The sequence below is a fragment of the Emys orbicularis genome, chromosome 15, assembly GCF_028017835.1.
Source record: "Emys orbicularis isolate rEmyOrb1 chromosome 15, rEmyOrb1.hap1, whole genome shotgun sequence".
NCBI classification, from domain to species: Eukaryota; Metazoa; Chordata; order Testudines; family Emydidae; genus Emys; species Emys orbicularis.
In genome coordinates, this window is record NC_088697.1 from 9,208,763 (window position 1) to 9,222,854 (window position 14,092).

Consider the following 14,092-nt stretch of genomic DNA (forward strand, 5'->3'; position numbering starts at 1 on the left):
AACAAACCAAGGTTGACGTTTCCAAGATAGGTACCCACTTACACTTCTTTCCCTAGTATGGCACTTTCTATGTGAATTGGGCAAAGCAAGTCCAGAAAGCTACATGAAGAATAGAAACCAGTGTTCCAGGTAAGTTTTGAACTTATAACTCCAGCAGTATTCCCATTTGCACTAACCAGTTGCACCACTGCAGATTCTTCTTAGACAAAATTGGGAAGCAGGCAGTTATTAGTCTCTGTGGGTCACACCTTTGCCTGGTAATTGAAAGGCTGATGCATCAAACCTAACTCAAGATGCGGCTTTTCAGCAATGAGACTCCAGTACATTTTAACAGGAAGAAAATCTCCTCTATTCTGGTCTAGCCCCATTTGACTCCTTCTGCCCGTCTTCTTCCTCCCCCACCCCCGCAGTCTCTTTCCTTCCCCATTGGGGCCATGCAGAGAGGAGCCCCAGTCAGTCTCTGTCACAGAGAGTCTGTATCCCATAAAAGGAGGGAGGGGTCACTCTAAAACATTGATAATGCGGGGGAGAGTGGTGTGCGTGGTTAGGGGGAGAAAGGATGGAGAACTAACAGTGGGGCCCAAAAAGATTCCCCCTGATTGGGGAGATCCTCTGCTGCCCACCATCAGCCAGTTGTGGGAAGAACAACTTGTGATTGCTTGGGGAAGCCACCTTTACAAATACAAGTGTAACATGCTAATTATATTTTAATAAGACCAAAGCCTCCTCAAACCCAGTGTCACAATCACTGGAATGACTTTGTCCTGATATTTTACTGGTCGCAGCCATAAAGCGAGTCAAATTACAATTTCCGTTCAGAGTCAGGGCACACACAAGAACCCGGAGACTTTTAATTCCTTAGGTTCTGCTGCCATTTCATTTCTATCCTGTTCCAAGATTTATTATTGTGCAAAGAAAAGTTAGGCCCTTGGAGTGTCCCGCCTGGTCCCACCTGCCGCCCCTGGGCAATTTAAAAGAGCTTGGGGACCCCCGCCACCACCAGCAGCAGCACAAGGCGGCTAAGGCAGTTTCCTGCCCGCCCTCACTCCGTGTGGCACACCACTCCCAGAAGTGGTTGCCACCTCCCTGCGTCCCCTGGGGTGGGGGGGGGTCTCCACGCACTGCCCCCGCCCTGAGTGCCAACTCAGCCAAGTGTGGCAATGGGAGCTGCAGGGGTGGAGTCTACGGGCAGCGGTGCACAGAGACGCCCCTTGCCCGCCCGCTTAGGGGCTGCTGCCAGAGGGGGGTGTGGGTCGCTTTCAGGAGATGCCCGAGATAAATGCTGCACCCCTCACCCTCTCCTGCACCTCCGACCCACTGCCCCAACCCAGTCCCCACACCGGCACCCAAACACCCTCCAAGAGCCTGCCCCCCGCACGTCCTCCTGCAACCCTAACCCCTGACTGAGCCCAGACCGTGCACCCATACTCTCTCCCAGAGCCCAATCCCTCTCCCTCCCACACCCAAACTCCCTCCCAGAGCCTTAGGCAGGTGTATGTGGGGGGTGGGGCAGGACTTGGTCCCATTCTGGGCACCACCAAAAATTATACAAACCTGCCACCCCTGTCCAGCCCAATCTTCTGCTGATGCACCTCAGCCCACACCTGTGCAGGGTCTGAAGCTTGCATTACTTAAATTCCAGGACACTGAGGGATTTCAGCTCCCCTTTGCCCAGAGGGAACCTTCACCCCACTCCCAACCAGATTCTTGTCCATGGGATCACTGTAGGGGGGCTGGGTCCCTCTGTGTCTTTTTTCTCTCTATGACAGGCCAGGCTGCAATAACTGGGGCATCTGAGCACCCAGGACCTTCTGTGGGGCTGCCATTCCCCTTCCCCTTCTATGGTCTCATCTGTCATTGACTCCAGCCTTTTTTCTATCCATCATCAGCATCATCCCAAGCAAGCTGCACTCACCTCAAAAAGACAGTGTCCCCTGTTGGGCGAAAATCACTGACCTCTCTCCTCTCTGAGCACTGACTGACCCTCTGTTTCCTTGCCTCTCAGTCAGTGCAGATAGAACCTGTCCCTCCAGTGCTGGAGGATTCGCCCTTCTTATCTACCATTGTCCTAAGCAGCAGAGCGGGTAGGAATCTTAAATGTACTGAGCTGACTTAGGAGCAGAAACCCCCACAGACCTTCCATGCAATTGCCACTTGTCCCTCACTGAGCAGGATTGAACTCGTGCAGGGAGACTGCTGGGCCACATCCCAGCTGGGCATGAGCAAAGCAGCAGGGTAAAAGGAAAACCTGGAGATTGAACCCAGGGCCTCATACATGCAAAGCATGTTCTCTACTACTGCGCTACATCCCCAGCTGTAGTGTGTTTGTTATGGGTTACATTCAGAGCCCTCCTATTTCCAGAGCATCCAGTGGCTTAAAAGCAGCATGGGGGACACATTCCCTGCTCTCAGGGCCAAACCTGAAGTCCTGGAGGTTGCTGGTTCTTAGGGGTCACTTTGCAGCAGGACCAGATTCTATGTGTGGGGCAGAGAGAGTATGTGCCCTGGACTCAGGGTGCAGAGATACACTTAGCCCTCTCCCCTGCATTGGGTGGGTGGTGCTGCAATCCCCTGCTGCAAGGTGCCACAAGTACTCCTGTTATTTTTATAGTGGTGGGGGACGCTGTGAGTAGCTCCACAGCTCACCCTGGTGGCAGAAGTGGTGTGGGAAGCTCCAGGTGTTTCTAGGATCTGTTATTTCCACCTGCCTGTAAAGTCCAGCTTTCCCCAGCACATTCACTGCAGTGCAGTTGGGTCACTGTTTCCATGGCTGAACAGCAAAGAATTACTCCCAGTTTCCCTTCTATCTGCAGCACGATTAGCCTGTGTCAGTGATTAATTAGGTGGATCTAGTTGTAGATTGTTATTCATTCCCCACCTTGAGAATTCAGACAATCCCTTTCCTACTCAAATCCTCAGCATCTCAGTGACCACGGTAGCAGAGGTTGGGTTTTCCTTGAGGCCCTGAGATTTTCAGGGTTCTTTTCCCCTCCACCTGGAGTGAACTCAGCTTTTTCCCCATCCCAGAAATTCCATGAAATAACAACAGGAGCATAAAGAAAGAGGGGAGGGAACATCTCATGGCCAGGGCTGGATGTCCCCAGGGCCCGCTGCTTGTCCATTGTTTCTATGGAATTTGGCACCCTGCTTTGCACAAGGGACAGAGAAAGACCTTGCTGTTCCTGGGTCTGTGCAAAGAAAATTATGCTTCTGTATGAAAGAGAGGCAGGAAATGGCCCCATGATGGGACAATATCCTCAGGATTAAGACCTAAGGACTCAGGCTGAGAACTGATTTAACTCCACTCATCTGGGATTTAACAAATTGTTATCCATGGAGACACTGGGAACTTGTGACATTGATCCAGAATCTGGGGGTTTGGGCTGCTTTAACTCTTGGTAAAAACATGATCTTGATTCCAAGAAGGGAGAGAGGAGAAGCCTGAAGCTGACTTTACACCCAGGCTGGGGTCTCCTGAGCAGTGGGAAACATCTTTTGCTGCTACCCAGGGACAGCAGGCTACTGGAGACATACCAGGGCTGGGATGAGAGGGGAATGTTGCATGGACTTTATCATACAGGGCCCATCCTGCTTCTCAGAGCCCACAGGTGATAATCTAGAGAAGGGAGAATCATTTCTCAGCTGCATTCTCAGGAGAAGCTGGTAGCCGTCCTTGACCAGACACCTAGGAGAGGAACCATGGCAGTTCTGCAGAGAGCTCTGGTTACCAGGGGATCCAGCTACGAGAGGGAGTGCTGGGGGATCTGCAGTTTTGCAGTGGTGAGAAGGGCCAGGCCAGTGGGGCTGTCTCAGGAGTCACAGGTGGCTTTGCCAGTGGGGAGGCTCTAAGTCACATGTTGGGGGGGTGGGGAAGTAGGGACTACAGGATGTGAGGCTGGTTAAAATGAAACTGCACAGAAAACCTCCCCCTTTGCTCCAGCTAAAGGCCCTACTTTGGCCTCTCCCCCTTTCATAAAAATCTCCATATCTACCCCGGCTCTCAGAAACCCCCTTTCTCCCATGGGTATTTTCACAGTTTCTTCCTTTTTTCATGGTCTTGTACAAATATTTTTGCCATCAAAATGAACAAGTACATTTAAAATGAGAAAAACAATTGAACAACACATCTGTATCTCCTTCACCAGGCATGGTGTTGTGTCTGAATTTTTCTACTGAAAAGTCTAGGCAGGCAGAGTCACCCCTACATTTACTTCACACCAGGGCCAGGACTTGGACCCAGCAGTTCTTGGGGCTGTGGGACAGAACTGAGCTTCACTGGCAGCAGCAAGGGAGGATGGTTGGGACTGAGCTGTCTGGGGAATATTTTAATCCTTATTTCTTTTTCAGAGGATTAAATCAATGCAGCTTCGACTTCTCTGTCTCTCCCAAGGAAATACCATTTCTGTGCAAAGTACCCAAACCTTTTAACAATAAGAAGTGAAATGAAATGGCCACACGATGGGCATCAGAACCTGAGAAATGAGAAGCTATGTTATTGTTTAATGTGCATTGAAGCTGAAAAGGGAGATGTTTTCTCTTTGACACCTAGGCTCCCAACTCTAATCCACTAGACACCCCTTTCCTCCCACAGCCAGGAATAGAACCCAGGAGTCATGACTACTAGTCCCCCTGACCTTTTTCCCTGGGACAAAGGAGAAGCTCTGAGACCCCTGTGCTGTCCCCTTGCTACCCTGCCTAGGCTAGACTTGAAACCCAATGGGGTTTCCTTGGGCAGTTCTGAATCTTCCTCCCAGGAAGGGTGTAATTTTAGGTGCAGGTTCCAAATAGTGCAATGAACCAGCCAGAAGGGGCAGCAGATATTGGTGTAGGAGCTATTGAAATAATCATAGCAAAGTACTTCAGGGAAACAGTTATTAATGAAGTGTCAATAGAAGGTCAGCATCTGATAGTGTCAGTGTCACAGTAGAGGACACTGTGATGGTTTTAAATTTGTCATCCAAACCTAGTCACCATCTAGCACATGTTTTAACCTCTTCTTCTCTTACCGTTGCTCATTATCAGAGAAGGAGAGAGAGAATGAGCAATAGAAACAGAGACCTGGTGACTGAAGCAAACATTTCTTTGCTTGGCTCTGTCAGTTATTTGGCTACAAACTCAACCACCACCCACTGTCTCTGCTGGGATCAATGGGCAGGAAGAGCTCAGCTGTCAGTGGGACTTGGGGAGCTTGGGACATTACTGTGAGCTGCTTGAACGTTTACGTGAAAATCACCTAAATATGGAAACAACGTCTAGACTGCTGTAACGCATCTTGCATCTGCGGCTGTTGAAGCTACAAGGCAGAGTACTAAGTACAACATTTAAACTTATGTTTGACCTCAGAGAATTAAAAAACTGTGTCTGTGAAAAGAGGGGAGTCGAGTTCAATCCCTTGTCACCATCAATGTGCAAACAAGGAACTTCTTGCTTTGCATTCCTGATGTTGCGTTGCCATCATGTGGCCATTCTGTCTCAGTCCCTTTAATTTAAAATTTTTTTTCATATAAACAATATTTTCCTCAGAGAGACACAGGAGCAGATTAATCTACAAAGGGAAGGTGATTCCAAGGCAGTTCTGGAGGAGAAGGGAATATTTTCAGCATCACTAAATTATTTTGTTGTGCCTCACAGAGAGAGAGAATAAACCTATTAATGTGAGCTACCAACACACTTCACAGCATGAAATACACAATTTCATGTTCAATGAGTTGTGTTCATTTACATAATATGAAAAATACGTTTTGGGCAATGCATGAAAACCTCACTGCATTGAACAACCCACTTGATATAGTTAATGTACTACAGAATATTTAAAAAAGTTAAGAAAGATGTGCTTATAAATTAATGTGTTGTGCCATTTACACACACACAAGACACAGAAGAAACTGAATTATTTGAGTTACTAAAATTTCCACTTTCTCACAGCATTTTAGTTCTGAAGGTTGTTTTAATATGCTTATTTTTGGGGGAACTATAAATGGGGAAAGGGTACATTGAAGTCAGTGGAATTACCGCAGTGAGGGATTAGTCTAATTATTTGTCACTAACCACAGCCTTTGTTAACATAGAGTTAACTTTGACTGTGAATATTTCTTACCTTCCAGAACATCGAGTTCAGTAAAACTCAAACTCTGGAAAAACAGGGAATACAGACTGATGGTACATGCCCAGATAACCTTAACTCTGCCCTCTAAAAGAGAATCCCTGATAGCATAGGAGAACAAAGAAAGGTTTGGGGACAAATTACATCTACTTCCCAAGAGTTTGTTTCTTCTGTAATTAATTGATCCTGGCCCCATCAATTGATCCTGGCCTGATGTCTGGCTGTGGAATTTACTATTTTTATCCCAGCATATTTAAAGATGAAAGTGCTTTACAAAAGCTCCTTTATTTTAGGTTATACAAACAGGTCACTTCCCCACCTATTTCAAGGAGATGGAATTTTCCTGACCCACAGGGAACTTAAAATAACATGCTCAAGATCACACATTCCTTAGGAGAAAATGAAGGGGGAAAAAACAAAAACCACCAAACCATTGCTGTTTCTACCCAAATGATCAATGAGACCAGAAAGTGAGACTGTGCAATTAACTACCTGGTACTACACTAACTCTGCAGTTACTTAGATGCAGACACAACCAGCTCTATGGTTGGTAAACTTACAGAGACTCTGCTCCTGATCATGAACTAGGAGCACATGACTTTTAAACAGCTGCCATTTGAATGCGTCTGAAAGTTATAAGGAACAACAATCTGTGTTAGAGGAAGGTTGACATTGATTAGAGCCCCAATTTATATTGTGTACACAAACAGAGGATTTAATGTGTAACAGGTAGTTTGGTAATTCTTGGTTCCTGTCCACCTCCAGTAGAATTTTCAGTCCCAATGGCAACTTACTTACCAAATGTAATACAAAGTAGTCCATTCCTCCCAAGTGGATGTGGTTCTTGTTCTTCTGCACATTGTAGCCCATGGAGGCCAAGGACCTGCAAATGTGTCTTCATGTGCCTTTGTTTAATTGATGAAAACATAAACGAGACAGTTAGAGGATTGGAACTGATTTCAGCTGAGGGACATGTTTGCTAGGTTTTTATGCTTATGCACAGGAAAACATTGAGTGTTTCCATTCATTTCAGGCAACCCTATTCAGTGGAACTCTTAAACATAATGGAAATGGATATGCAATTATTTTTGTTAAAGGAACAGGCTTGTAAGGGGGCACTCGGATTTAAACCAAAGCACACTTAATCTGGAGTCAAATACTCTACCACTGAGCTATACCCCCATGACATTTGTGCAGGTAAGTGAGTGATCTTAAGGATTTTGAAGGACTCAGAGAGCTCCTTTTCTATTCCCAGAACACAGTGGTTTTGAAAATGGGGTTTGATTAAACTTTATATATACATGTAGACACCACACCTTGCACACCCACCGACATAGCTTCCCCCAGTGCCATAGCTACCACCTCTTGGGGAGATGGATTAACTACACGGGTGGGACAGCTCTCTCCCATCCGCTTAGAGCATCTTCATTATTTATGAATAAGTAGGAAATAACCTACTGAATGGACAGTAATCAGTTTATCAAATATTGCTGTGTCTGCATTCAATATGGGTAACTGGTAATATGGGCTGGATTAGTAGGAGCATTGCAAGCAGATAAAGGGAAGTGATTATTCCCCTCTATTCGGCACTGGTGAGGCCACATCTGGAGCATTGTGTCCAGTTCCCCCCCCCCACAGAAACAATTTGGAGAGAGTCCAGGGGAGGGCAACAAAAATGATTAGGGGAAAGGGGACTTACAAGGAGAGGCTGAGGGAACTGGGATTATTTAGTCTGCAGAAGAGAAGAATGAGGGGGGATTTGATAGCTGCTTTCAACTACCTGAAAGGGGGTTCCAAAAGGATGGATCTAGACTGTTCTCAGTGGTACCAGCTGACAGAATAAGGAGTAATGGTCTCAAGTTGCAGTGGAGGAGGTCTGGGTTGGATACTAGAAAACACTATTTCTCTAGGAGGGTGGTGAAGAACTGGAATGGGTTACCTAGGGAGGTGGTGGAATCTCCATCCTTAGAGGTTTATAAGGCCCAGTTTGACAAAGCCCTGGCTGGGATGATTTAGTTGGTGTTGGTCCTGCTTTGAGCAGGGGGTAGGACTAGATGACATCCTGAGGTCTCTTCCAACCCTGATTGAGGGTTAGAATAACATTTCCCAAAAAGGGTTGGTTGAGCTAAGTGCAAATCCCTGTTAGAAAACCCCCCATCCAGTAGCCCTAGGGCATGTTCCAAGTGTTGGATTCGAGCTGCTGAGTCAGCTTCCTGCAACGAGTTTCAGCCTTCCCAGAGATAATTTGAGAGGGCTCACCATTTTCAGAGGTTCTTGTGTAATTCCCATCCATCCAATTCAAATGAGTTTGAAATTACTCATAGCAACATTCTTTCACCTACTTTGGTAAACTGAGAATAGTTAGCAAATGTTGTACTGAGATACCAGTCAGTGGGGAACAGAGTGATAGTCATTTGTAAACCAGTTGCATTAAGAACCACAGGTCTCTGGATGTGGGTAGACCACCATGGGGATGGGTGTGTCACAGACAATTTGTAAGGAGGTGGCGGAGTAGGGGGTGGAAGAGGTTTAATTAGGGTATATTTCCCCTTGGTCCCAAAAGAGGCAGCACAACATGTCCAATGAAAAGGGGGTGTCATGCCTGAAGAATTTACAATATCCACTAAAATAACAGTAATAACAAGACAAACAACACAGAACACAATTTTTTGTTGCGACAATGGACCCATGGTGTTCTGGGTTGTTCTTCCACTGGCGCCAGCTTCCCATAAAGTGTCTGAAAAACAAAATAAACATTTCCAGGTATTGAGTTGTGGGGAAAGAGGCCAAATCATGATGTCTCTTCCCCTCTTTCATAGTTTCTTCCAACTTGCTAGGAAGTTCCTTTGCTATGATGTGAGTGAAGCAGTGTCCATTGTCTTCATGCTATCTTGGAGAAGTCTGCATTATACACGGCTCCTGGGATAGTCTTTGGGAGTGTGGATACCTTTAATGGGCCAGCAGCGAGTCTGGCTTCTCCATTGTCACACCTGAAAGGCTGGTGGTGAGCATTTCCCAACCTCATAACATATTTCAGTAACGCACACAGAGCAAAACTTCATAACTTCCCAACCAATGCTAGCACACACAATCCAACAAGATATTAATGTTCAAGAGCTCAAGACTTTTGAAATGATACCTCACAAGGCAGACTTTGTACAAACCATATCATCATTATATGGCAGTGGTGAATATGGGGCTTCCAGGTGCTGCTTTGAGCACAGCATGCCACACACACATGCTTACATTGCAATGGAGACATACCATTAGAGTACATATCTCCTGGGATAAAGATTGCAGCATGGCTGGCCTGGGTCATCTGACTTGGGCTCATGGAGCTAAAGCTGTGGGGTTAAAAACTGGTGCAGATATTTGTGTTCGCGCTGAAGCCTGGGTTCAGAAACCCTCACCCCTCATGGGGGTCTCAGAGGCTGGGCTCAAGTCCATATGTCTGAACTGTAATTTTATAGTCTTGCAGCCCAAGCCCCATAAGCCTGAGTCAGCTGACCTAGGCTTTGAGACAGGTGCTGTGGGTGTTTTAATTGCAGCATAGACATAATGTTAGGATACGTCTACAGTGCAATGAAAAACCCATGGCTGGCCCATGTCAGATTAATCAGGGTCATGTGGCTTAGGCTGTAAAGTTGCAGTCTATGTGTCTTGGCTCAGGCTCAGTATCCTGCTCCTGGAGCCCAGAAGGTTGGGAAGGAGTTTAGCAAGTGGAAATGGTAAATCCTGGACTCAATGGCATTTCTCCATTGTTCTGTCTGCTTTGGGGCAGTGACAAAAACATGGCCTGCTGCTTTCGTTATTTCAAAGGGTGGTTTAGGATTTTCATTCTCAGACATGGTGCACAAAGCAGGACTCAACCCTCGGCATAAACTAAATGAGCCACCCACAGATTTTGGCAGCCACAATGAAGCATTTGGTGTGAGAGCTCAGACCTGCCCTTGTCCCAGAGGGAGGGGGTTGTCTGCAAGGGGACTGAACCACTGACCTATCAGCTCTTGCCACCTAAACTTTCAGTAACTCTATTATCAGTGCCTGTAAGGTTATTTAAACCATAAGAAAAGTCACACTGGGCTAGACCAAAGGTCCATCTAGCTCTGAATCTTGTTTTCTGAGAGTAGCCAATGCCAGGTGCCCCAAAAGCATCTCAACAAGGCACCACTGGGAGTTGAACCCAGGACCTTCTGTTTATGAAACAAGGGCTCTAAGCCATGGTGCCTACAGCTACTAAAGGGATTGTTTCTGCCCACATCTGACTCTCTGCCAACCTCCATCTGGGCCTGACATGCATTGCTTGTGTTTGGATTCTGTAAAGCAGAGGAGCAAGTGAAGTTTTGCTCCCAAGGTGTGTGACTGATTCTTTGGACAGGTCTACGCTACAAAATTACATTACTCAGGGGTATAAAAAAATTACCTCCCTAAGCAATGCAGATATATCAACCTAATCCTGGTGTAGATAGCACTGTGTCAACAGGAGGGCTTCTCCCATCAACGTCGCTTGGGGAGGTGCTGGGTTAGTGAAGACACAGAGAATAGGTGGCCCGTGACTCTTGCATTTGGGGAGGCTGGGTGTGAGCGCTGGAAGCTCCCTAGAAGTGTGTGTGGGGGGCATTGGTGCCCAGACGGTGGTGCTGCCCCCCCACTCCACCCCCTTCACTCATTCTTCTCCTTCTGAGGTCCCACCTCTGCTCCCCCCTCGCTCCTGTTTAGCCACTTCCCACCCCCCCTCTTCTTCTTTGGCTGAGGCCTGCTGGTCTACCTTTTGCTCGCTCCTCTCCTCCCCCACGGCCTCCTTGCCTGCTGCTCTTGCCTCTCCACCCCTTACCCCAAGGTCTGCCCGCCACCCACACCTCTCTGACCCGTCCCTGTGACCCACCCTACCCACTGCTCACACCTCTCTGCCCCCTCCCCTGAGACCCACCCTGCCCACTGCTCGCACCTCTCTGCCCCCTCCACTGAGACCCTCCCTGCCCACCACTCACACCTCTCTGCCCCTCCCCTGAGACCCGCCCTGCCCACTGCTCACACCTCTCTGCCCCCTCCCCCGAGACCCACCCTGCCCACTTCTCGCACCTCTCTGGCCCTTCCCTGAAACCCACCCTGCCCACCGCTCACACTTCTCTGCCCCCTCCCCAGAGACCCACACTACCCACTGCTCATGCCTCTCTGCCCCCTCCCCTGCCCTGCCCTGCCCACCACCCACACCTCTCTGACCTCTCCCCTGAGAACCGCCCTGCTCACCACCTCTACCTCTCTGCGCCCCCCCTGAGACCCACCCTGTCCACCTCTTTCTTCGGTCGTCTGTTGTTATTCCGTGAAACATCAAGGATGATATAAAAAGCTGAGTTTACTTCAGGGAGAGGAAAGAAAGGAGCCACCAACCACCTGGCAAAGCTCAGTGACCCAGAGAAAACCTGGCCCCTGCTATTGCAATCACTGATGTACTGAGGATATGACAGGAAATGGACTGTCTGAATTAACAAGGCAGGAAATGGACAATGATCTACAGATACATCATTGACCACAAACACACTCTCGTCATGCTCCAGCCAGAAGGGAAATGAGCAGGAATTCTTGCTGTTCAGCCATGGACACACTTACACAACGGCACAGCAGTAAGTGTGCTGTGGAAGCTGGTCTGAGGAAACAATTGGAATTGATCACTCTGACCTGGTCTACACTACGAGTTTAGGTCGACTTTAGACGCGTTAAATCGAATTAAGCCTGGACATGTTCAGGCTATGTCTACACTACAAAATTAGGTCGGATTTATAGAAGCCGGTTTTATAGAAACCGGTTGTATGCAGCCGATTGTGTGTGTCCCCACATAAAATGCTCTAAGTGCATGAAGTCGGCGGAACGCATCCACAGTACCGAGGCTAGCGTCGACTTCCGGCGCATTGCACTATGGGTACCTATCCCACAGTTCCCGCAGTCTCCGGCAGTCTCCGGCGCCCACTGGAATTATGGGTTGAGATCGCATTGCCCAAATGATGCAAAACAGTGCCGCGGGGGGTTCTGGGTACTTGCGTCACGCCCCTCCCCTGCCGTCACAGCAACGGCAGACAATAGATTCACGCCTTTTTACCTGGGTTACCTGTGCAGACAACATACCATGCCAAGCATGGAGCCCGCTCAGCTCAGCTCACCGTCACCATATGTCTTCCGGGTGCCGGCAAACGTGGGACTGCATTGCTAAACAGCAGCAGCAGCTTACTGCCTTTTGGCAGTAGATGGTGCAGCATGAGTGGTAGCCTTCATCGGCGATCGGGATGCTGGTAGCTGTGGGGCTGGCAGCCGTAGGGCTGCATTGCACCAGCCCCTTGCCTTTTGGCAGTAGATGGTTTATTACAACTGGTAACCGTCCTCGTCGGACAATCATGGATATCAGTCATAGTATATTATTTTCTACCAAGTATTGTCTGCTGAGCAGCCAGAAGGGGCCGAGGGCGATCTGGGTGCTCAGCAGATCTGAAAGAAGAGCTTTCCTCAGGTCTGAAAGCAAGTAAATTTACAGGTTGCCTGAAATGCTCATAGATTATTGTAGCCTGAGCGCCTTTACCGATCCTTCTGGCTACTGTACAGCAGATATTACTTGTGGGGCTACATTGCTACACAGCAGCAACCCCTTGCCTTTAACCGTCCTCGTTGGACAATAATGGCTACCAGTCATAGTATACTATTTTCTGCCAAGTATTGTCTGCTAAGCACCCAGAAAAAGCCGAGGGCGATCTGGGTGCTGGCAGAGATGTGGCTGGCACACGTAGGGTTACATTGCTACACAGCAGCAACCCCTTGCCTTTTGGCAATAAATAGTATATTATGATTGGTATCCATCATCGTCATACTGGTACGCGCCCAGTATTTGCTGCCAAGCACCCAGAAAATGCCGAGGGCTATCAGTCATGCTGCACTGTCGTCTTAAGATGTAAAAAATAGATTTGTTCTGTATTCAATTCCTTCCCCCCTCCCTCCGTCAAATCAACGGCCCGCTAAACCCAGGCTTAGGAGTTCAATCTCTGGGGGGGGGGGGCATTCTGTGTGACAGTTGTTTGTATTTCTCCCTGATGCACAGCCACCTTTCTTGATTTTAATTCCCTGTACCTGTACGCCATGTCGTCACTCGCCCCTCCCTCCCTCCCTTCTTCCCCTGGTCTTTAGATACTAGTTTTGTGCCTTTTTTCAGACCAGACGCCATAGCTATCACTGGGATCATGGATCCCGCTCAGATCACCGCGGCAATTATGAGCACTATGAACACCACGCACATTGTCCTGGAGTATATGCAGAGCCTGGACATGACAAAGCAAAACCAGGACCAGCTGAGGAGGAGGCGATTGCAGCGCGGCGACGATAGTGATGAGGAAATTGACATGGCCCTCTCACAAGGCACAGGCCCCAGCAATGTGGAAATCATGGTGTTACTGGGGCAGGTTCATGCCGTGGAACGCTGATTCTGGGCCCGGGAAACAAGCACAGACTAGTGGGACCGCATTGTGTTGCAGGTCTGGGACGATGCCCAGTGGCTGCGAAACTTTCGCATGCATAAGGGCACTTTCATGGAACTTTGTGACTTGCTTTCCCCTGCCCTGAAGCGATAGAATACCAGGATGAGAGCAGCCCTCACAGTTGAGAAGCGAGTGGCGATAGCCCTGTGGAAGCTTGCAACGCCAGACAGCTACCGGTCAGTCGGGAATCAATTTGGAGTGGGCAAATCTACTGTGGGGGCTGCTGTGATCCAAGTTGCCAGGGCAATGAGAGACCTGGTGATATCAAGGGTAGTGACTCTGGGAAACGTGCAGGACATAGTGGATGGCTTTGCTGCAATGGGATTCCCAAACTGTGGTGGAGCGATAGACGGAACCCATATCCCTATCTTGGCACCGGCGCACCAAGCCACCGAGTACATAAAACGCAAGGGGTACTTTTCAATGCTGCTGCAAGCCCTGGTGGATCACAAGGGACGTTTCACCGACATCA

General features: G+C 48.4%; 1 non-coding gene across 1 annotated transcript; it reads right to left on the minus strand.

Moving 5' to 3' along the window:
- Positions 1-7,213: 7,213 nt before the first annotated feature.
- On the minus strand, positions 7,214-7,285 carry TRNAW-CCA (transfer RNA tryptophan (anticodon CCA)). The gene has a single exon. It is a non-coding gene; the product is annotated as a tRNA-Trp (tRNA).
- Positions 7,286-14,092: the final 6,807 nt, after the last annotated feature.